Below are 22,942 nucleotides of genomic sequence, written 5' to 3' on the forward strand. Positions count from 1 at the left end.
CTCAAGATATTTTATATTATTTGAAGTTGTTGTAAAATGTGTTGTTTCCCTAATTTTTCCATCTATTTTTTATACATAGGAAAGCTACTGACTTTGTAAATAATTTTAACAACTTACTTTGTAGAATGTGCTTGTCAGCTGGAGAAGTTCCCTGGTGGAATTTTAGAGCTATTTTTGGCCCTGCAAAAAAATAGTGATTTCTTCCATTCAAATTTGTATGTGCTTGATTTTCTTCAGTTGTTTAATCTCTCTACCTAAGACTTCAAGTACTATATTGAATATATAAGGAAAAAGTGGACAAGTTGGCCTTGTTCCTGATTTTAATGAAAGAACTTTGACTTTCTCTCCATTTAACATTTGAGGTTGACTATAGGCTTTCTGTAAATTACTTTCAATATGTTTAGGTAAGTGCCTTGTATCCCTAATCTTTCCAGGACTTTTATTATAAAGGAGTGTTGGATTTTGTCAAAGGACTTTTATGCATCTAATGAGATGATCATGTTTTTGCCTTTCAGGGTTTTTTTGTGGTGGATTACATTTTTCAATTTACATATGTTAAACCATACCCTGATCTTTGAGATTAAGCCTATTTGATCATACTAGATAATCTTTTAGTGTGTCTTAGATTTGTATAGCAAGCATTTTATTGAGAATATTTGTAACTATGCTCATAAGGAAAATAGAACCTTAAGTTTCCTTCTTTGTTGGGTCTTTATATGATTAAGATATTAGGATGACTATGGCCTCATGAAATGAATTTGCCAATGTTCCCTCTATTTCTATTTTGTGGAATTTTTGAAGTATATTGGGTTTAACTTTTTTTTTGAATGTCTGGTGTAATTCTTTGATAAAACAACTTGACTCTGGGATTTTTGTTTGTTTCATAGAATTTTAATTGTCACTTCTATTTCAATAGAAGATATAAATTGCCCTTCTGATCTTAACTTAACTTTGGAAGGTAATATATATCAACATTATCAATTTTTGTATAGTTTCCAATCTGGTGACATACAAGTATTTAAAGTATGTCTTTACACCTTTCTGAATTTACTTGATTTCTCTTTTCATTTGTAATTTTGTTAATTTGTATCTTCACTTGTCACATTTAAGTTAATTTGACTAAAAGACTGTCAGTTATTATTTTTTTTCAATGAACCATATCTGTTGCATTACTTCTTTATATTTATTTGATTGATTTTTTTTGTATCTTACTGATTTCAATCGCATGTTTGATTCTTTCTTGCTGTCTACACATGTTGGGTGTAGTGCCTTCCTTTCTTCTAGAATCTAGATTTTTCAGGTGTGCTTCTAAGTTACTAGTATGAAATCTCTCCAATTGTTTAGTTAGGCACTTTATGCTATGAACTTTTCTCTTACAATTGCATTAACTGTGTCCCATAAGATTAAGTATGCTCTTTATTACTTTTTCTTTAAATCCAGAAAGTTTTTCATTGGTTTATTTATTTCTGTCTTGATCCACTCTTCATTCATTCAGTAGAGAGTTTTTCAGTTTCTATATGTTTTTCAGCTTTCAGCTGTTTCTTTATTTTTTTATCCACTTTAATCCATGGTGTTCTGGTAGGATGCAGAGTGTTATTTTAAATTTTGTTCATTTGTTTTGCATCTGTTGAGACTTGGTTTGCATCTGAGTATATGACAAATTTTGGAGAAAATTCCATGGGGTGTTGAGAGAAAGGAATATTCTCTTTTTTTGGAGGAAATGTTCTGTAAATATCTATTAGGTTTATCTGGTTTATGAAATACGTTCACTCCACTATGTTTCTGTTTAATTTTTGTCTAGATGCCTCTCTATTGGTAATAGTGAGGTATTGAAGTCAACAACTATCATTGTATGATTTAAAGTATATTAATATTTCTTTTATGAATTGTGCACCCTTGTGTTTGGTGAGTAGATGTTAAGAATTCAAATATCATCTTGGTGAATTTGCCTTTGATATGTATTCAGTGTCCTTCCTTACCTCTTTTTATTAGTTTTGTTTTGATGTCCATTTTGTCAGATATTGAATTAGCTACACTGGCTTATTTAGTAAGAATACCTTTTTCCAACTTATTACCCTGAGGTGATATGTATCCTTGATGTTAAAGTGTCCTTTTTAAATGCAACAGAAGGATGGATCGATTCTGTTTTTGTATATATTCTGTTAGTTTTTGTCTTTTTATTGGAGAATTTAGACCACTGATATTGAGTGTTATGAATGAGCAGTATTTGTTGATTCTTCTCTTTTTTGTGGCATGTGTGTGTGCCTGTGTGTGTATGTGTTTGCACTTGAATATAATCTAATTCTTATAGCTAAGACCCTATCCTAGTTTTTAATCACTTTCTAATTTCATAATTATGCAATTCATTTTATCAGTGTTTTCTCTGTCACACCTGTGATTTCAGGTGATATGTTTTTATCCAACACAACACTCAAAAAAAAAAAAAAAAAACAAAGTTAAATGTAAATATCTTTGTCATTTTTTAACTTATCGAATATTATGTTAACTATAGGGATATTTTATTTCATGATCTTTATTATGCTTACAATACTCCCAATATTTCTATGATGCTAAATTTCATTGGTATCAATGGGGGTTTGTTTCTTTTTTTGCATCTATAATTATGATCCTTTAATGTTTCTCTCTTGTTGTTGTGAATAAGTTACATAATATTATATAGAATGGTTTGTTTGTTTTAGTAAGACAAGGTATCACTATGCATTCTTGGTGTCTTGAATAATGATCTAGATAATGATGTAGACTAAGCTGCCCTCAAATGTACAGAAATCTGCCTGCCTCTATTTCCTAAGTACTGAGGTTAATGTCAAGTGCCACTATGCTGGGATGAGTGTGAATATCTACATAGACTTGCATATTTGTAGTCAGTTCCACATCATTGTGATTTATAATTTCTGTCACACATTGAAGGTTTGATTTACTCCTGAGTTATGTATCTTGTTACATTTTTCTAATGTATCTAAGAATATCTGATTCATGGTTTCTTACACCCTTTCCCATGTTAAGGCAGAATAAAACCATGGAATCTCCTTATATGTCAGACACAGAACTAGGTTGATATATTAATTTTTATTTTATGTTAGTTAGGAATGGTTTGCCACCCCCCCACACACACACATTTGTATACCACGTGTATGACTGGTGTACATGTACTTCAGAATTGAGCATCAGATACCCTAGGGCTGTAGTTGTAGACAGCTGTGAGCCATCTACATAGGTGTTCAGACTAGAACACTGGTCCTCTGGAAGATTAGCTAATGCTCTTGACTGCTGAGTCATCTCTATAACCCCTATACACTAATTTGTGTTAGATATTTGTGGTATCTCTTGATTGACAGAATTTCTTTCCTGAAAGGAAAATGTTCACTGTATTAATGTCCTCAGTATTTATCCTAGTTCTGTACAGTCTGCCCTTCGCAAAAATAGTTTCCCTTTGTTCCTAAGGAGTAGGATTTGAACAACTCAGTTCTTACTTAGTGGATTAACAGATTACCTCAACAATTTATATTATTTTGCATTCTTCACCCAGGCTATAAATTTGACCTTTGTTATTTTCTTGTGAAGTTTAGACAGTTGCAGCCACAGTTATATGATATTTCTTCCTGAACAGAAAGTATATTAAACAAGATTTTAATTTCTCTAAATGCTCAAGCATGTAATTTTAAAAATTTGTTTCACAATCTAGGCTATTTGATAGCAATTGAGTTGTAATTGCTCAAGAATATGTTCTAACACAGTTATTAAAAAAATCAATGATTGCCTGAGGTAGATAGGTTTAATTTAAATCTATACAAATTAGTTATCATTGATCCAGTTGACACTTACTACATTTATATATTAATTCTCCTTGTTTATTAGCCAAAGGCAGTTTACATAAATTCATAATCATAACTCCTCATGCATAACAAATGTATTTTAAGCAAATGCTATTGATTAATGTTGTCCAAGAACTATCACTGTACATTTGTATGAACAGGTGAATTGGTTCTTTAAAAAATATTCTGAGAAAGTTACGTGACAAATAGAATTTAGTGTTTAGCAAATATGTGATACTTTAAGAAATGTTTCTAATAATTTACAAAATCAAATTTTTGATGTTAAACCTGAGTTTTTTTTATTATGGTTCTTTAAAGAATGAAAGAACAAAACTCTGTAGATATAGAAAGGAGATTTATTAGAATGATTTACAGGCTGCAGTCTGGCTAGTCCAACAATGATTGTCTATGAACAGAAAGTCAAAGAATTCAATAGTTGCTCTGTTTACAAAGTTGGATGCTACAGCTTGTCTTTCATACACACTTGAGCCCTGAAGAAATAGGCTTCAATGCCAGTGAATGAATGGAATTGCTAGCAGGGCATGGGCAAGCAGGCAAACAAAACAAACCAAAAAACAAACAAAACAAAACAAAAACAAAAACAAAAACACCTTACTTCCTCCATGTCCTTATATAGGCTTCTATCAGAAGCTCTGTCTTAGATTAAAAATATGTCTTCCTGCCTCAAGATCTGAATTAAAGGTGTATCCTATCTCAGCTTAAAATATCTGGATTAATGGTGTCTTCTTACCTCAAAGATACAGATTAGAAGTAGATCTTCCTACTTCAAATTGAATAGCAATTACTTATAGCTGTGCCCTCTATTTTTGAATTTCAGTTAATTCCACTTATATGTAGTCTAATTGACACTGAAGAATAGGCACCATAGTTTTTTGTTTATTTAAAACTTTTCTTTCTGTATGTAAATAATTTATAAAATTATTCAGAAGTATATTCTGAAAAGTAGTTGAAGGACTCTTTCAACTGATTATAACTGCTGAGATATGTTAGTGAGCTTTGTGTCATTATGGCCAAATACCAGAAATAATTTATAAAGGGAAAAACATTTATTTTCATAGTTTTAGAAGTTTCAGTACATAGACCAGGCTTTTCAGACCTTTTAGTAGTACAGCATGACGTGGCACAGGAGTTCAGAATATAGAAACTTCATGAAATAAAAACCTAAACCAAACCAACCAACCAACCCAACAAACAAACAAAAATCTAGGAAGAGATAATGATCATATTATATCTTTCCAGGACACTTGTATTCACCAAGTTCCTTCTACTACTTCCTAGTAGCAGATGGCAAACTCTTTACCTTGACTTAGTAGCTTGGGGCTTGGTTATACCATATGGCATCTTGTACAGGCCAACAAGCAGCCATAAACTTTCTGAACATTGAGCATGTTCCCATGACTATCAGACGAGTTATAGGGTGTGACACTCAAGTATGAAATCAAGAAGCTCATTTACATGTATCTGCTCATATGGCTGTTGTTGGTTGCCAAGAGGAGCATGGGATGGCTGAGGTTCTTGTCACATGATCAGTTGGCTATGCTCTATCAATGGGAATATCAATATTTGTTGAGCATTGGGCCTTTTCTCTTTCCCTCAAAATAACATTAGCTACTTATTGCTCTCCATGATCAACATGGGGTTCTTTTCCATTGATAACCTCATAGATGGCAACACAGAGATGTTCCCTGCCATACAGCAACACTATCACCATGGCAAGGCCTGCAGCTTCTTGTTTGTTTTTTTCTGCTGTCTCTGTTATATACCTAGTGGTCCAAGTTCATGCCTTGAAACTGTACTACAACAAGGATCACTTAGACTCTTGGTTCACCCTCACACATGAGAAGAAGCATAAAAAATCCTGGGTCTCCCATTAAGCAGCATTAAAGAAGCTGTTCAATATCTTCATAGACTGTAGCATATGTAACATAGGTGCCTAGTGCATACTAGGCTCAAATTTTGGCCTAGAGTTCTCTGTTACCATCTGATGAGTTGGCAAACCTATAGTATTTAATTTATTCTTGACTAGATACAACTGGGTGACTAATAGCTGTGAAATAGTTTAACTGCTTGAAATTAAGTCCCTCTGGGGTTTGATTTTTCCAGACTGACCCTTATCCTTGCCTTCTCTTGTCATACTTCCATTCATTACCTCTTCACCATCAATTCTAAAAGAACTCTGAAGTAAATCAGTTCATGAAATTCTACTTCAATCTGTAGGTCATGGGGCAGGAAATATTTGGGAAGTTGCTCATGCTACAAGCTGTTTGATTTAATGCAAACTAATTAAAAAGAACCTCTGTAAAGTTAAGACAGTCCTGGGGGTGATGTGCAAAATGAATAGGTAATAATCAAAAATCAAACCAATGTGTTGTAGGAATATTAAAATTACAATGATTATTGTTGTATGTAAAGCTATCTTTCAAATTCAGAAAGTGAATGGAGAAGTGATGTTTTACTGGTAGACATCTGAAGGCAATTTTTTAACTTTTACCTATACAAGCTTATTTGCTTCCTGGGAACCTTAAGTATATTTTAAGTCTCAAATTGCTAAGGGATTTGAATAAGTTAATTTCTTTATAAACAGATAAAATATAAATAGGATATAAGAAAATAAAAGCTCACTTGATAAGCTTAATGTCTGTTTCTCTGATTGCAAATGTAATGATGCTTTGCTGGTAATCAACATATTTTATGCTTCTTTGTTTCACCATCACTTTTTAAATATCAAATTGGTCTGAAAGGGACAAAAAATTAAATTTGGAATGAATATACACAAACATGTCTAAGTTGGAGGGTGGAAATAGATGTTGGATAAAGTTATATTCAATTGTCTATGTGTATAAAGTTCTCAAGAATAAAGAAAATTATTTTTAAAATTATAAAGAAGCATTGACATTAAAAAAGCAATTAAGTTAAAGTTATGATCATAAATTAATTAGGACAGTATTTACAAATGTTACTTCTCATTTGTGAGTTAAAGGTAGCTTCCAAATTTGAGTTACGGTATACAAATGATTTTTAAAATTCTGTTGATTAATATTATCAAAAAATCATTGCCATTCTGAATCTATATTTTCACTAAGAAGGTATGATAGTATATATAGTATAAATTTCTTTTCAAGACAAAGTTTCATGCTGAAGCACAAAGAAGCCAGGAAATGACCTTGGGTGGCATCAAATTTATGGTAATATAATTTATCTCTGTCTCCTAATCTTGGGATTAAAAGCACGAGTTACTATTCCTAAAAATTATTTCAAAAACTTTATTTTATTTTCTTAAAGTGGCTCATGTGATATCAATGTCTTTTTAGGAGACAGAAGAGAAGTCATGAACTAGGTTTCCTTCAGAATTAGGTTAATATTTTACCTTTACTCAACTGACATATGGTAGAACATTGATAATAGACCCTTGATATTCAGTGCTTCTGAACATGATTTACATTCAGGAATTATCTTAGGATATGGTACTCTCTCTGCTTGAATATATTTGTATCTATCTATTCTCTATGTTTTTCATAAAACATTTAAACTTCTGTTCCCAATTCACCTCTCTATTTATGTGGGTTCATATCTTGAATGGTGTGTGAAGAACTTCTGTCAATGTATATTCATTTAATGTTGCTAATTTCCTCAATTATGACTTCTTATGCAATGTACTATAGGATGTACAAATCAGGGAACACATGTGAACACCAGATTGTGCCATATGTTAGAGGTACCAGCTCAGTTAATTGCTGTAAGTTGAAAATGAACATCTTTTTCTATGAGATGAGCTGTCTAATTTGCCATACTTATAATCAAGTTTATAACAGTTCTGGGGTTCAAAATCAAGTCAATCAAGTAAATAATGCCCCAGGTCAAAGGTAAGGTGATAGACACATCAAATGCCAAGTAAAAAACAATTTTTGTAAGTGTAAGAGATATTACTAAAACTCATACTTAACAAGAGCATCTATGATTCATGGTAATAAATATGATACAACATACTAAGGGATCTCTGTCTTCTTGATAATGACTGAATATCATAGTAACAAGTATTTTTCCCTCAGTGTTATTCATTTTTATTATACTTATATTTTATATATTTTCACCATATTCTTAAAATTAACATTCCTTTATCTTATATGTTCTAATATCAAATTTTATAACTATCAAAAAATAATATTGAAAACCAGGCACTTTGATCATATTAAAAACATCAATAGTCTGAAGATGGCAGTTGGAGACTTATCCACCCCAGCACTCAAGCCCACATTTTGATTTGCTTGGATAGAATCAATAATTGATTTATACAGAAGAAAACTAAATATATTATTGACACTTAGCTAACTGTTTTCACTTATATTTATATTCATAAGTACATAAATCTATCAGTAGCATGGTACATGAGACTATTTCCTGAACCAAACAAACTGATATCTCAATGAGTTCTGGACAGCATCTGCACCTGAAACTTACCTGTCCTCCCAAAGTACTGAACACATGTAGTGATATACTTCTGCATTTAAGTAATTATCAGTTCTGAATGACATTATTCATAGCCTGTGACACATTTGGGAGATATTCAATAGGTAGAGATTTGATAAAGTATTCATTCTGAAAATGCACAATGAATTACTTAGCAACAGAAGGTAGGGATTGCTTAATGTGGATCCCAGGAATATTTGAGTTTTACCATCATGGTCTTCTCATGACCAGATATCCTTGCTGTTATCTCTGGGTAGTGGAATACCTTTCTAAGCTTGCCTTGAGATAGACCTCTTCCTTCTCCTCAGCTACCTCAGTGTACTTTGTCTGAGTCAGTAACTGTAGCAAGCCTGGGATTGAAAATGTTTCACTTTGGCTATGGTCACCTACACTGAGTCTTGGGAGCATCCCCCATCCCAGGTCTGTAGGAATTCTTATAGATTCCCCCTGATTCCCACCCCAAGCAGTTTCATGTTTTCATTCACTCTCTTAGCCCTCTGGGCTTCTATCCTGTCTGTCACCATACCTGATCCTGCCTCCCTATTCTCCTCTCCAACCCATATCTTACCCCACATTTGTGCTTTTCTACTTGTTTGCATTCTATGGAACTTTGGAATTTATCATGGGTATTCTGTACTTCTTAGCTAATATCCACTTATCAGTGAATATGTACTGGAACCTCAAGAAACCACAGGATGCATAGTGGAGGGATGGGGACAAGAATCAACCTACAAAAACTTTGACCCCAAATTTCTCTTGTTTAAAACAAACACAGGACAAAAGTTGAGCAGACCTTTTATTTTTTGAGTAGAAGAAGGTTACTTATTTGAGTTAATTTTATATCCAGCCACTTTGCTGAAGTTGTTTATCAGCTATAGGAGTTCTCTAGTAGAATTGTTGGGGTCACTTATGTATGCTATCATATGATCCACAAATAGTGATATTTTGACTTCCTCCTTTCCAATTTGTATCCCTTTGATCTCCTTTTGTTGCCTAATTGCTCTTGCTAGAGCTTTGATTACGATATTGAGTAGATAGTGTGAGCGTGGCCACCACTTGTCCCTGTTTTAGTAGGATTGCTTCAAGTTTCTCTCCACTTAGTTTGATGTTGGCTATTGGTTTGCCATATATTACTTTTATTACCTTTAGGTACAGTCTTTAAATTCCTGATATCTCCAATACTTTTAACATGAAGGGGTGCTGTGTTTTGTCAGAGGCTTTTTCAGCATCTACTAAGATGACCAAGTGGTTTTTTTTTCTTTGCATTTATATAGTGGATTTTATAGTGTTTATATAGTAGATTACTTTGTTGGATTTTCTTGTATTGAACCATTCCAGAATCCCTGGTATGAAGCCTACTTGTTCATGGTGAATGACCATTTTATTGTGTTCTTGGATTCAGTTTGTGAGAATTTTAAGTGGAGATACAGCCTATAGAGACCATCTCCAATAGAGAGGCACAGGCCCCAGTTGAGAGATGGGGCCACCCATATGTCTCAAAAAGTTTAACCCAGAAATGTTCCTATCCAAAGGAAAGAATGGGACAAAAAATTGAACAGAGACTAAAGGAAAGGGCATCCAGAGAATGCCCCACCCAGGAATACATCCCATCTGCAGACACCAATCATCTACACTACTGCTGATGCCAAGAAGTACTTTCTGACAGGATCTTGGTATGACTGTTCCCTGAGAGGTTCTAATAGCAACTGACCAATACAGGTGGAGATACTCACAGCAAGTGCCTTTCTTCGTATTTCTAAGATATATTTATTCTTTACATAATGTTTCTCCTAACTTACTCAACAGTATGACCATATAATAACATAACATACAACAGTATTTAGATCATAAAAATATAAAGTAGAGATTTTTGCATGACTAAATGAATATTTTGGAAGTGAAATATGGCATTACATGTTTATCTTTAACTTCAGCCAAGCTTAAAGTCCCCTAAATCCAGAGAATGTTACAATGATAGTTGTATTAGATGGGGAATTTCTAATATTTTTGTTTTAAAGAATTTATATATATTTTATGTGTATAAACGTGTTGCCAAGATGAATGTATATGCACCATGTACATGCTGTCACTGAAGAGACTAGAATAGGACATCAAATTCCCTGGAACTGAAGTTACAAATAGTCGTGAACTACCTTGAGGTAGATAGAAACCAAATCCAGGTCCTCTGGAAAAGCAGTGTTAACTGCTGAGCCACCTATACAGCCTTTAAATTATGTGTTCTTAATCATTTATGAAACAAATATTAGTAATATTTCCTTAAAATTTAAATTATCATAAAATTACCCATACCTGCTATGCATTTTCAGATTCTATATACTATTTCAATAGTTTTTGAGACTACTGAACTAGAAAAAAATTACACTGTGTACCTCAAAGTGATGATACAAAGTCAAAGCCAAAATATCTGCCCAAAGGTGAGCTGAACAAAGATGACACCAATGGACATGCCAACATGGACCAGGAAAATCCCATGAAGCCTCAATCCTCCACAAAGGACTACAGGCAATAGAGAAAAGTTGGGACGAGACAATAAAAACTAAAGGCAAAAAGAGGCCATGAATTTGAAGGAAAGCTGGGACAAATATATGGGAAGATTAAGAAAGAGGAAAATGAAGGGGGAAATGTTATAATTTCAAACATAACAAAAATTAGAAAGATAATTTTAATGAAAGTTTAAGAACAAATATCATTCCAGTTACATTATGAATAGCAGAGGGAAGATAATTGATAGGAACAAAATTTTAGAGGAGACAATGAAAGGACCAAAAGTCTACAATGAGTTTGAGAATGCAATAAAAGTGCAAAAGACTGTGACACAGGGGAAGAGGAAGAGTTAATGAGAAAGGATAAAAGTGGAGATGGACAGCAATCAGTGTGGATGCATCAGAGAAGAAAAACATATGATGATAGTTATATAGATGAAGACAGGCAGAGACAGATAAGAAAAAGGAAAATGCAATAGAGGATAATGAGTCTATATCTTTGTGTGGTTTCAAAAATCTAATAAAAGTTTAAAACTTGATTTGAGAAATGCTGCTCATATTCAGGTGATACGTTTTTAAATTTTTTGACCCATTAGCAATTTCAATTTGAGTACTTAAATGTTGCTTAAAATCTAGACTAAGGATATAGGTTTAATCAATTATTTAAAAATAATTATTAGAAAGGTGATCTTTTGCGCATTTCAGAGAAATTAATATGTACAGGAACATATATTTAGGTCACAAGGAAAAAAGAAGTACATTTAAAATACAAAAATCAAAAGATTTTTTGGAAAAAAATTAGGATGATATATTATGATGAAAATGAAAGATGAGAAAACTTAAACACCATTACAGGTTAATAAATATTTAAGTGTCATATTAGAGTTTGGGTACTCGCACAGTATATTGAATAAGTAAAACTGGGAAGGACAATTGTTCACATCATTGATTGGGTAATGTTACAATGCTCTATAAAGCAAAATTAATGGGATATATACTAGACATGATGGTTATAAGTTATTTACAAATAAGCAAGTTAATGCTAACTCTGAGGATAAGGTTTCTTGCGTACATGAAAGGCAGAAAAGGAAAATGAGATAGGCTCATTTCAAAAGGAAAACAAGCAAGAGTCAGGCACAAGCATGACTACAGTAATGTTTTAAAACATTTGGATAATTTATTTTCAGTATAATATCCATTAAATATTTCCATATTGGAGATAAATATGTACATAAATTCATGTGCATTCAAAGATTACAAATTAATGTAAATATAAATAAGTAATAGCAAAATTTTCATTGTTATCACTACATTTATTAAATTGTCAGTTACTAAAGTTTTGATTACTTGATATCTATTTGGCAATATGAAAGTGCAGAAGTGCAGCATTTTATGAATGCTTTGCATTTCTAAGACCTTTCTGACTATTACAAAGATTTTGAATTTTAAAAATACACAGGTTTTTTGTATTGATTCTTTTGTTTGAAATGTTTCAAATGGTATATGACTATATTTTAAAGACTGGCATATTTATTTGGCATATACATTTTTATGAGAATTTAGGAAACATGTGGGAGGATAGATCTAGAGGAAACAAGCTTTCTTTTGCATATAAAAAGTTGTAATGCTTCAAGTATTCTTTATTTAGCAAGTAAGAAATAAGTTTTGTTTAATCAGTTAATATATAGATTAAATTTTCTGTTTTAAAACAAGAACAATATCATAATCAATTCATCAATCAAGAAAATGTCTAATCTACTAGGCATTGATAGAAATGGAGAATAACTCTTATACATTATTGAATCAAAACATATAGGATTATCTTCTCAGTTAAATGAACAGGTATACTCAGCAAATCCTCTATCATAATTTACCTGATAGTGTTGATGACCTGCCATGCATGTAACACTTAACTTTATAGCAGTAGAGGATACTTAGAAATATTATACACAGTCCTCTTACATAAGAGATGTCTATTGAACTGGCTATAAGTCATGACAGTAGAAGATAAATCACTCTACAAGAGAAAATCATGAAACTAGACAGCAATATAAAGTATGATTGCAAACATTGTATGATAAGTGATGGCAGAGATACATACTCTAGACACATCATGAAAGAAAATATCATTCTTGCTGTTTATTCATTATGATTCCTTATCAAACTAGTTCCAAAGCATTAGTCAAATATATGTAAAATTCTTTAGAACTGTGTGTATCATTTCTGCATTTGTAGACAATTAAGGACTTGATTGAAAAAAATTGGAAGATATAGCTTGATGTAATAAATAAAATAGCCTCTACATTTGTTTTAACAAATCAGGATTAATGTATATACTTTTCCTAATTTTCCAGATAAGATATGAGGAAATTTTGTTTAATCATTATCTTTGCTTGGACCACTTTTTATCTGGAATCTGGAAATGATTTTAATGTTACTGGCCTAAAGATCCTGGGTAGCACTCTGTATGAACATAATCTTATGTCTAAGCTCCTAACACTATCAACACCATTCTAGATACCAACAACCTCGTTATGATGGAGAAAAACATACAGTCCAAATTAGGAAGGCAAAGTTATAGTCATGTCATATTTTCTTCAGGGCTGATAGTATGCCATTTGTCAAATATTGAATATGCATGAGACAACAGCATGGTATCCAAAGACAAAATAGAAATTATTACATATATTTCAATTGGATGGAAGATAGATTTGTAGTATTGAATTCTGATTATAATTTTGAGATTCAAAGCTAATTCTAAGAGAACTTGCTATAGTTGAAATTTCTAGTTTTGAAGAACCACACTATTAAGGATGTAGTCCCTCATATCTGGATAGCTCTCCAATTCTAAGGTCCCCTTTCTCAGTAGATCTTCCCTTTCTTTGCTTAACCTTGTTTGGAGAATGTCTTTGAGCATAGATGCCTGACCTTATTTGAAGGATGACCCTGCACAGAGCTTCCTGAAAGTGCAGCAGGATTCACCACATGAGTCTTCTCACTTCTAGTCCATGTGTTAATTAGGAACTGTGTTAAGACAAATCAGACCTTCTTATGTATAACCCAAAGAACCTTTATACACCCCTGAAACAATGAAATGATCTGTTTTTTCTGAAACTGAAGTTCTTTCAGCCATACTCATGGTTGTCTGAACAGTGCTTGCTTCTTCTGCTCCCTTTGCCACATGGGCCAATGTCCAATAACACAGAGCCAAAGGGAAATCCACAGCTGACACTGGAACAGGGTCCTCTGAAATGTGTGGAGTTTATGATTATTCCTCCAAGGGTAAAGACATTTTCCACTGAATGACTTGTCTAAAGATTGTGTCTCTTTTTCTCTCTTTGCTTTTCTCTAGGTTTGCACCTTCACCAAGGGACCAGATATAGTTTGTGGACAACTGAAACCTCATGGTTGAGGCAACTCCTCAACATTTTCAGAAGGTCTGTCTACCCTCTTTTAGAATCCTGACAGCCCAACTTAGTATAGGCAATAACTTTTTCACTGTTCATAAAAACCTGATAATGGAGCATCCAGTTAAAAGTTGCTAGTACAGTTGCTAGTCTCTTAAATCTGTGGAAAGGCTTGTGCTCATTTGTGCATTTTCAATCCCCCACTGGCCCTGGGAATGTTGAGTACCATTGAGTACACTTCCTTTCTTTTTTATAATAGGGAACTCAACATCACTTCAGAAGGATTTTCAAATCCATTCCCTTAGAGTCTTACTTAAATTAAAACAAAGTAAAATTGTAGAGTGAAAAATTATAAAGACTATTTTATGAAATATGTAGATTTTTTCTTTGCCCTTAGACCTGGGCAAAAAAAGTGCAGGTTCCAGAACGCAAAACTGAAAATAAGATTTCAGGCCTTCACTGCCCCTAGGCATATTCTGGGTAGAGGACATTATCCCTGAATCAGAGGACACTTGCTGGATTACATTCTTCAAGCCTCAGGCAGTAGGCCCACCTGTGGGTGGGAAAAACCCAAAGCAGGAAGACACATTCCTGACCACAGAGAAAGATGCAAGCCATCTAGGTGGGGCTATAACCAGAAGAAGTGAAAAATAGTTTACCTGAAATAGTTGGTAATGATCGTTTAGGGTAGATTCCTCTGAAATGTTCCACTGTTCTGGGTTACCCCACCCCCTTGGTCTTTCCAGTGTTACAACCTGTTGGTGTTCAAACTTTGTAAAGCAACCAATCATGTGTAACCACGTGAAAATAGAACCAATCATGTTGCCTATTAAAAAAAAAAGCCCTCAGCTTGCTGGCATTTTGTCAAAATTCTGTTCCTGTGTGGACAAGCAGTTTTGACCTTGGTTAGCCAACTCCCCAATAAACCTCTGCTGATTGCATCCAGGTATGATTTCTTGTGATTCTTGGGTGGTCGTGAATTCCTGAGACTTGAGGAAGGGTCTCCCAAGTTTGGGAGTCTTCAAAATCTCCCAAAAGGAGCCATTGAGCAGCTTTGTGATTTAGAGATGCTTAGAACAATTATCTCCAGTCACCTCAGCCACTATGTCCCAAGGATGTAGATCATCTATCTACCCATAGGGATTTTTCCCATTAATCTCAGGTATCAAGACAATATCCTACCTGCTCTCTTGATATTCCTTCCTGGCAATATTTCGTCTAGCTTGCATGTGACATTCACCTCTAAATAAGACTTCCTATTGTATAAATAGAGGACTAGGTAAAGTAGATCAGCATATGTCTCTCTAGTATTGAGGTCGTTATTGAAACTTTGGAAAGAGATTTGGTCCATTAGGGAATCAGCAAATAGGACCACAGCAGGAATAACCCCACATTCCCTGCTCAATTAATAAATTGGAACTATGATAAACTTCAAGACCCCATACTGCAACCACAAAACAGACTAATTCAAAATATTTTAAATGAAGAGAGATTGGACACTGGAAATGAGATTGTCTACCAAATGATCCAACTGTCCTTAAACCTCCTAAATCTATCTGTTCCCACTGTATGCTAACTTTTCTTAGGAATTCAGCAGGCTTTACTCCCTTTGAATTGCTTTGCAAAGGTCTGCTTTGAAAATGTCTGCACTCCAGACCTAGAACCATTTAACTCCCTTGTCCACAGGCCCTAGACAGGGCTTTTCACTCACTTGACACCTTCACACACTTTCCTGAAATAAAAACCAATTGAGACTCTTCCAGATTTTATACTAAGGGCACAAGACAGTATAGACAGAAAAATAACAGGTCCTGCAGCCAAACAATCCTATCTGGGAAGGGTTGATGCCAGAAGAAGGGCAGGCATACCAGGAACTAAAAATTGAACATCATAAAAAAAATGGATCATTATCACCCAAGACATTGGGACTGCTTCATACCAGGCCTCATCTCTTACACAGGGCTTAGCATCCACAACAGAGATGATGTGATATTTTCTTTCATAATTGATTATTTTATTTATTTACATTTTAAATGTCTCCATTCCCAGTTTCCCCTCTGCAACCCACCATCCCACCCTTCTTCTCTTGCCTAGATGAGGGTGCTCACTTACCCACCCACCCACTCATTTCCACCTCACCACCTTAGTCATCCTGCTACTCTGGAGCATCAAGCCTCAACAAGACCAAGGGCCACCCCTTCCATTGATGCCAGATAAGGCTATCCTCTACTACATATGCAGCTGGAGCCATGGGTCCTTCTGTGTATACTCTTTTGTTGGTACTTTAATCCCTAGGAGCTCTGGGGTGTCTGGTTACTTGACATTGTTGTTCAACCTATGGAGCTGCAATTCAAATTAACTCCTTTACTCATTCCTGAAACTATTACATTGGTGTCCCTAAGCTCAATCAGGAGGTTGGCTTCAAGCATCTGCATCTATATTGGTCAGGTGCTGGCAGACTCTCTCAGGGGACAGCTATATGAGGCTTCTGTCAGCAAGTGCTTTTTGACATCAACAACAGGGTCTAGAAATGGAATAGTTTGGTGTCTAGAAATGGAATGGATCCCCAGGTGGGGAATCTCTAGATAGCCTTTCCTTCAGTCTCTGCTCCACTCTTTGTCCCTGCATTTCCTTTAGACAGGAACAATTCTGGGTTAAAATTTTTGAGATGGGTGTGTGGCCCCATCCCTTAATGGGAAGGGGGCATGCTTATCCACTGGATATTGTCTCTACAGGTTCTATGTTCCCTTTTTTGGGGGGTGTATTTTGGCTAATGCCATCTCTATTGGGAACTGGGGACCTCTTGTTTCCCTTGCATCTGACTTTCTAGTGGCTACTCTCAGTTCCCCATCCCATACTGCTACACACCTCTGTACAATTTCCTGAGCCTCTGCATTTCTTCTCTGCCTGCTCCTATATCTGATCCAACCTAGCCCCCTTTTTACCCTTCTCCTTCTCTCTCCCTCCCAAAACTATTCCTCCTTCTACCTCCCTTGATTATGTTGTTCCTTCTTCTAAGTAGGACAGAAACATTCACACTTTGATCTTCCTTCTTCTTGAGCTTCATATGGTCTGTGAATTGTATCATGGATATTTCAAGCTTTTTTCCTAATATCCACTTATCAGTGAGTACATACCATGTGTTTGCTTTGCGACTCAGTTACCTCACTCGGGATGATATTTTCTAGTTCCACCCATTTGCCTGTAAATTTCAAGAAGTCATTGTTTTTAATAACTGAGTACTCCATTGTTTAAACGTACCACATTTTCTATATCCATTACTCTGAAGGACATCTGGGTTGTTTCCAGCTTCTACCTTTTATCATTAAGGCTGCTATGAAGATAGTTGAGCATGTATCCTTATTATATATTGGAACATCTTTTGAGTATATGCCCAGGAGTGGTATAGCTGGGTCCTCAGGTAGAACCATTTCCAGTTTTCTGAGGAACCACCAAAATGACTCCCAGAGTGGTTGTCCCAGCTTGCAATCTCACTACCAATGGGGGAGTGTTTCTCTTTCTCAACATCTTCTCCATCATCTGCTCTCACCTGATTTTTTTATCTTAGTCATTCTGACTGGTATGAGGTGGAATCTCAGGGTTATTTTGATTTGCATTTCCCTGATGACTAAGGATGTTGAACATTTCTTTAGGGGCTTCTCAGCCATTAGAGATTCTTCAGTTGAGAACTCTTTGTATACCTCTGTACCTCATTTTAAATAGGGTTATTTGTTTCTCTGGAGTTTAAGTTCTAGAAGTTGTTTTTTTTTTTTTTTTGTATATACTGGATATTTGCCCCCTATTGGATATACGGTTGGCAAAGATCTTTTCCCAATCTGTAGGTTGCCTTTTTGTCCTATTGACAATGTCCTTTGCCTTACAGGAGCCTTTCAATTTTATGAGATCCCATTTGTCATTAGTTGTTCTTAGAGCCTGAGCCATTTGTGTTCTGTTTAGGAAATATCCCCCTGTGAGTAAGTATTAGAGGCTCTTTCCCACTTTCTATTCTATTAGATTCAGTCTATCTTGTTTTATGTGGAGGTCCTTGAACACTTGGACTTGAGCTTTGTACAAAGAGATAAGAATGGATCACTTTGCCTTCTTTTACATTCAGATCATCACTTGAACCAGCACCATTTGTTGAAAATACTGTCTTTTTTTCCACTGGGTGGTTTTGGCTTCTTTATCAAAGTTTGAATTCTATTCCATTGACCTACATGTCTGTCTCTGCAAAAATCTCATGGGGTTTTATCACTATTGCTCTGTAGCACAGCTTGAGGTCAGGGTTGGTTATTCCTATTCCTCAGATGTAGTTTATGCTATCTTGGGTTTTTGTTTTTCATGATTAATTTGAGAATGGTTCTATCTCCACGAACATTGGAGTTGGAATTTTCATGAGGATTGCACTGAATCTGTAGACTGCTTTTAGTAAATGGCCATTTTAACTCTGTCAATCCTGCTGATCTATGAGCATGGGAGATCTTTCCATCTTCATATTATATCTTGTTACTCTAAAAGAGCAAGTAAAAAGTCTGTACGACCATAACTTCAAGCCTCTGAAGAAAGAGTCGAAATATTTTAATTCCAAGGCAATTGGACTCTTTGAAAGGAGATTGCCCCCCCCCCAAAAAAATGCTTTAATTGTCCTTAAAATTCAAATCCACATGTTCCCTTTGTAAAAGGAGTCTTTCATTGAGAAAAGAACTACAAACATGAATATGATGAAAATAGAAAATCCCTGCCAACTTTAAAGTCCTTCTAAGGCAACTCACAGCCCCACCTGTAAAAGAAAAAAGCCAACAAGTCTACTGGGTCAGCAACATACTGGAAAAGTCTCACCCTAAAATTTCAATAAAATTTTACAATAAAATTTTTTAATGATTAATAGACACAAGCATGGGTAACTTCCTAAGACTAGTTGAGGTTTCTCCATGTTAGAGTCTCCTACCAGGCCTTCAACTGATAAGGACTAGGTTGTTTCTCCCAAGTATTTATTACACAAGACATTTATCAATAGGAGGACTCAGATGAAATAAACAGGACCATTATACCCCTGGTTGCTGACATGGCCACAAATTTGCTGGGTAGATATATTTTCAAGGATTTAAATGATTTTCTTCCTAGTGGAGAAGAGGAAGAAGGAAAAATGCCTCCAAATAAGTTACTATAAATATCAAGATCAAAAGAACCCTCAATTCTAAAGGGCTTCATTTAATTAATACTCCATCTAATACCTTTCTTTCTACCTAGAATGAATCATAAAAGATTCTATCTTGGTGGAAGAATGCCCATGAACCAGGGAGAAATGAACAATTTTACAATTATTTAAACCCCAGCTAGGAATGGGACACATTCATCCCTCTAGAGGCTGCTGGAATACCACAGTTTTTATAATTAAAGAGAAGGTCAGGAACTTGAGTATCTTTCAGTATCTAAGAGCATTTAATAAAACCATGAAGATTTGGGGTTCATCTCAACATGGCCTCCCTTGCCTCTGTCATACCTGTAAATACTTCTTATTACTTTTAGACCTTGAAGATTGCTTCTTTTCAATACTACTTCATAAACAAGACTGCAAGCACTTTACATTCTCAGTATTCAAAATCAATAATTCAAGGCCAGCTCATAGATATGAATGGAAAGTACTCATTTGAGGCATGACTAACAGCCCTATCATTTACCAACTTGCTGTAGCCGATACATTAAAACCCATTATTAAACCAGGTCTCCATATATACTATTACATTGATGCCTTGTTCATATAACAATATAAAAGACAAGATGAAAACAAACCTTAAAGCATCTTAAACAACAAGCCATAAGAGCACTAACAGAAAGAGGCTTTGCAATTGCAGAAATAAGATGCAACTCATTCCTCTCATCATGTTCCTAGGGACAGAAATTACTGTAACCTTAGTCTGGTAAACTAAACTTGTCATTGATTTTCCAAACCATTAAGCATAAATACCCCTCAAAGCGTTTTAGGCAATATCAATTGGCTTAGACCTTTGTTCCCCATACCAACCAGCCCATTACAACCTCTATTTGACTCACTTAAGGGAGACAAAGACCTCTCCTCTCCTTACTCCCTGACAACAGGAGCCAAGCAGACCCTGTGTTCTATTAACAACCACATTAAAAATACCTCCACGACTTGCTATGATTTTTCCACAACAACCAATCAAGAGCCTTATATTTAACTCCTCCCTACAGTAGCTAGAGTTTATATCAACTCAGGAAATCCTAGAATTGCTCTATACACTAATACGGGAGTACCTCTACTATTAATTGAGGTCAAAACTTTATCCACCCTGCTAAGGACAGGAAGAGGGTGTATCTTATAAATTATAGGTTAAGAACAAGATGTTATTATTTTACCTTTACCCTTCCTAGACATTCAATGGCTTCTGAGATACCACACCACATTTTCTAATAGCCCCATAACCTCCTGGGAGAGGTTGATAAGGACTATTTCAAGGATAGGCTGCTGGGGACCATATTAGCCTTTAGATGGATCCCTCCCCATTTATTTGTTTGATCCCCATAGGCCCACACATCTTTTACAGCTTGGGGGTTGGCAAGTAGCTGCCTACTTGATATACCAAGGAGACACTGACTCTGAATCATATTCTTAACAGACATGGATAAATTTCCCTAACTTAAAGAACTGTATTCCATATTCCTGGTCCTAGTATACCTAAAAGAACAATTTGATGTATATTCAGATACCATTTATGCAGTTAACCTACTCCCCTGGATAACCCACTTCTATATCAAACTTTATGGTGATTCTTTTTTTCTCCTGTTAATAAAATTTTCAAAAAAATCTTCAAGCAAGAATATGTCCCATTTTTTCAGCTATATACTGTCACACTCATACCTCTCAAAACCCAAATAAGACTGTGACAACTGGGTCTTTTACTATGTAACACATCACTGCTAAAAACTCCATCAACTAACCCATTCAACCTGATAAAATTACAACTTAAATTTTCCAACAACCCATAAATCATCTTAAACACATTCTCAAAACTTGCTCCTCCTGTGGCTCTATAATCCATTTTCCTATTATTCAACAACTGGGCATCAACTTCAGAGGCCTTAAGGCCAGTGCTCTCTGGCAGATTGAGAGTTCCCATATTCAGTCATTCTTTGTGCCATACTCAAGACCCAACTGCTAAGTCATCTTTACTGCACTATTTTAAATACTTTTAAAAACTAAAATAAACCTTTTACTTTATCATGATGATCTTTCACCAGTATGTGAATTGAAATTAATTAACTTCAATTTTTAAAAGGTGGCAAATACAATTTAATACAGCAAAATTTCAATTACTTCAAATGAACCCTTCTTGCTGCTTCTTCACCTTTTACTACATGGGCCAAGGACCAGTGAGAGAAAGATAGACCCATACTCTAGAGTTTTACTTAAGGAATGATAAATGGTGAAATAACCAATAACAGTGATTGATTCTGTGTTAGACTACTACCTACATTTATAAATAATTAAAAAATAATTTTAATGACTTTTACATTTTACATTTTACTGATAAACATTCTCAGAGTAGTTTAGTACAATTACCATTGGAGATTATGTTTATAGATGAACATGTATTCATTAGTCTGCACATACTCAAGAAAAATAACATTCCATTTCTAATTTAATTAAATTAATGTACTATTAATCCATTTCTAAGGCACAGTCTTGCAAATCCACATCAATGAAAAGCTATTAAATTATTTTATTTGATTTGTTTTTAAGCAAACAACAACAAAAACAGAGAAAGATAATTATTTTTGAGTTAACTGTAGTTTCAGTTTTAATGGAGGATATTTATAATACTCTAGTCAATTACTGATTATTATTTAGTTTTAGATTGACAGAAGATGATGCGTAAAATGTATAGTTCCCTAAACCTTCTGCCCCTACTGATTATTTTTCATTAGTAAGCTGTATGTCTAAAATCAATAAAATTAATAATTTTACCATAATGCATGTTTATAAGTGAAAATTTTTGTTGATTCTATTGTAGTTTTGCTGTATTCTTGTACATTCTCTATTTTAAAAGACATGTAATTGTTTCTTTAAGACAATTATTACTGTGATATTTCAAATACATATGCCCTTAGTTGACTCATGAGTCACTTACATACTTCAATTTACAACCTGTGTTAAATTGTATTTGCAACCTTTTAGTAATTGAAGTTAATTAGTTTCAGTTCACCTACTGGTGAAAGATCAGTCATCATCATAAAGTAAAAGATTTATTTAAATTTTTAAAAACAATTAAAAATGGTGCTGTAGAGATAACTAAGTAGTTTAAAGTAGGTACTCTTTTTGGAGAGAACTGGAGTTCAGTTCCAGTACTCATGTCAGGTGTTTACAAACCCAATAATTCCATCTGTAGGGGGATCCAGTGTCTTTGGCATCCATACATACCCACAGGCACATACATGTCTGTACCTAGACACACTGAAAAATATTTTCAAAAATTAAAAAACAAATACTCAAAGGGACACTGAAAATTATCTTAGAATCAAGAGTTTTGGAAAATAGTGAATTTAACTTTATTACTATTTCCTATTCCATAGACTTAGAAATATGGTTATAAAGAGGCTTGTGTTGCCCCTGTAAGGACCTGAAGTCATGAACACATATTCACGAACAAATATACATAATAAAATGTATAAAATCATATAAAATAAATAT

The 22,942-nt window shown here is 34.5% G+C and overlaps 1 pseudogene; it reads left to right on the top strand.

The window, feature by feature from the left end:
• Window positions 1-5,351: 5,351 nt before the first annotated feature.
• Window positions 5,352-5,728, top strand: LOC117694924 (protein jagunal homolog 1 pseudogene; annotated as a pseudogene).
• Window positions 5,729-22,942: the final 17,214 nt, after the last annotated feature.

The sequence above is a fragment of the Arvicanthis niloticus genome, chromosome X, assembly GCF_011762505.2.
Source record: "Arvicanthis niloticus isolate mArvNil1 chromosome X, mArvNil1.pat.X, whole genome shotgun sequence".
NCBI lineage: Eukaryota > Metazoa > Chordata > Mammalia > Rodentia > Muridae > Arvicanthis > Arvicanthis niloticus.